Here is a 2,681-nt window from a genome sequence, read left to right as displayed (position 1 = left end):
ACTGTCCGATTAATCTTTTGCTTCTGTACCTGAGGTTACTGAACCCCACTATCACCTTCCCTGTAAAAACAACAGCGGGCCCTGCTTAAAGGGGCACTGCCTTCTTGTCCTCGGTAAACCCCCTCCCAATTGTTTATAAACTCAGTTATATAAATCATGTTAAAATGCAACATGGTACAACTTATTCATGACATAACAAAATTTGCACACGGCTATTCTGACTCTCTCTCCCAAATAATAGATTTGCCATACACTTTCAATGAAGACATTGCTCCTTTAAATCCTTAAATCAGTCCTAGAGGCCCTTCGACTGTATTTCCCCTTGAAAACCCTCTTCCTTCTTGTTTTTCATCAGCCCTCATTTTGTTTTACCCTTAGTCTCTGACTGTTTTAATGTGGGTTCCTACAAAATTCCCCTTTTACACTTCCCTTTTCTCTTTCACTGCCTTCCTGGAGGATTAATTTCCTCTGGTAGTGCAGTAGTTAATGGCATCTTGTAAAATTCTGTTTTACACAGTAGTTCACACAATCTTCATGCAAACAGTAATTAACACTAGAAATGGTCTCCTGAGTAGAGTATGCAAGGCAAAAACTTTGCAATCATTCAAGAGGCAGTTTCGAACTGTGATGGGGAAGGAAGGACACAGGTTTCCATGGAAGGATGAGCTAGATGGACTGAATGGCCATCCTCAGCATTCCTTATTTTTTGTGTGATGTCTAAAGCATCTTAGTTACCCAGATAGGCTCAAAGAGCTGGGACTCTACACTGCAGAGAAGGATAGGGGTGATTTGATCAAGATGTACAAGATGATAAAGGGATTAGATTGTGTTTGTGTAGACAAATTGTTTCAACTAAATAGGTTAGTGAGGACCAAGGGTCACACTCAAGTTATGTAAGGGCAGAAATAAATTAGATGTTAGGTGTTCTTCTTTTCCCAGAAAATAGCGGACCTATGAAACAGGCTGCCGGCTCGTGGTGAACTGAATTCCTTCAAGCGAGAGCTGGACCTGTTTCTGGCTGGGGCAAAGATCACCTTGTACAAGAGGTAGGTATCTGATAACGTTAATCAGGGCCAGAGTGGTCCCATGGACTAGTTTTGATCGCCTAAGGGGGTCGAAGAGGGATTTTCCAGATTTTATCCCCCCTAATTGGCCTGGGTTTTTATCTGTTTTTTCGCCTCTCCCAGGAGATCACATGGCTCCAGGTGGGGAGTGTACATATCATTTTACATAAGGCATCACAATTGTGTGGTGCAGGCTGGATGGACCAGTCGGTCTTTTCCTGTCTGTTATTTTCCATATGTTCATATATTCGTATGCCAAAGACCACACAGATGTCTTCTGCCTCTTGAAGAAAATAGATTGACAAACATTTCTTCACAAAGGCTGTACCACTTTGGTTTGTGTTTACTGCAGAAGACCTTGTCTGGAGTTTCATTCAAATCAGCTGCATTTCGCTGGAATTCTGGGTTTATCCAGCCACTGGCCTTAGTGAATCCCGGCAGATTTAGGCCCAGGTTGCACAAGACCTGTGCATTGGGAGCCAACTCCACTCACATAGCTCTCAGCACAGTATAAAATCAGCTTTGGTTCACTCCCTTGCAGTACCTTTAGACAATTTCTTCCTCTCTAATTTTTCGATCTCCACTCCTGACTCGTACTGGGGAATGGTTCCGGAGGCACCATCTGCCCACTCGTAATTGGCAACAAGCCAGAAGCTGCAGTAGGGATTGCTCCTCTGAGGCACATTGTTGTAGCAGAGAGTGGAGTGGAGGGAGGGTGTTTTTCAGTGCTGGTGAAAGGTTCACACCTACAACGATAACCTGTCTTTTTCAGATGGTGATGGACCTGCTGTGTCCTTCTGGAATTTTCTGCTCTTGCCTCTGATCTTTCTGTGGCTCAGTTGGTAGCACTCTCACCTCTGCAGCAGATGTTCATGGGTTCAAGTCCCACTCCAAAGACATGAGTACATAATCTAGGCTGACACTCCTCAGGGCAGTACCATCAAGGGCGTGTCTTTTGGATGAGACGTTAAACCCTCTCAGGTGGATGTAAAAGACTCCACGGAACTATTTGAAGAAAAGCAGGGGAGTTCTCCCCGGTGTCCTGGCCGATATTTATGCCTCAACCAACATCACTAAAGCAGGTTATCTGGTCATAATCACATTGCTGTTTGTGGGACCTTACTGTGTGCAAACCGGCTCCCATATTTCCTACATTATAACACTTCAAAAGTACTTCATTGGCTGTAAAGCACTTTGGGACGTCCTGAGGTTGTGAAAGGTGCTATATAAATGCAAGTTTGTTAATTCATGTTTCCATTCTCCAGTGCATTGTCTGCCCAGCACTAGCCGATCAATTTTTGTCTCCTAACAAATTGATGTCAAACGCAATGGGGTAGATTATTGTCCATCACCATTCCCATACAAACTCTTAACGTGCTTGCACTAATTTCCTCCATGCTTTTTAACAGTTTAAGCCATTTAAAATAAACAGTTTAACACCGGTATTTGAAAGCACACGGAGCGACTTAGTCCGAGTGCATTAAGTGTTTATACAGGAAGCTCCCCAGTCAGAAATATACCCCATAACTGATTTAATAAGGAGTCAAAGTCAGCTCCGCACAGGGACTCTGCATGTATATTATCAATCTGCCTTTTTTCCTATGATCTAAGCAGCCA

Source organism: Heptranchias perlo, chromosome 32 (assembly GCF_035084215.1).
Source record: "Heptranchias perlo isolate sHepPer1 chromosome 32, sHepPer1.hap1, whole genome shotgun sequence".
In the NCBI taxonomy this organism is placed as follows: domain Eukaryota; kingdom Metazoa; phylum Chordata; class Chondrichthyes; order Hexanchiformes; family Hexanchidae; genus Heptranchias; species Heptranchias perlo.
Note: the sequence above shows the minus strand (reverse complement) of the source record.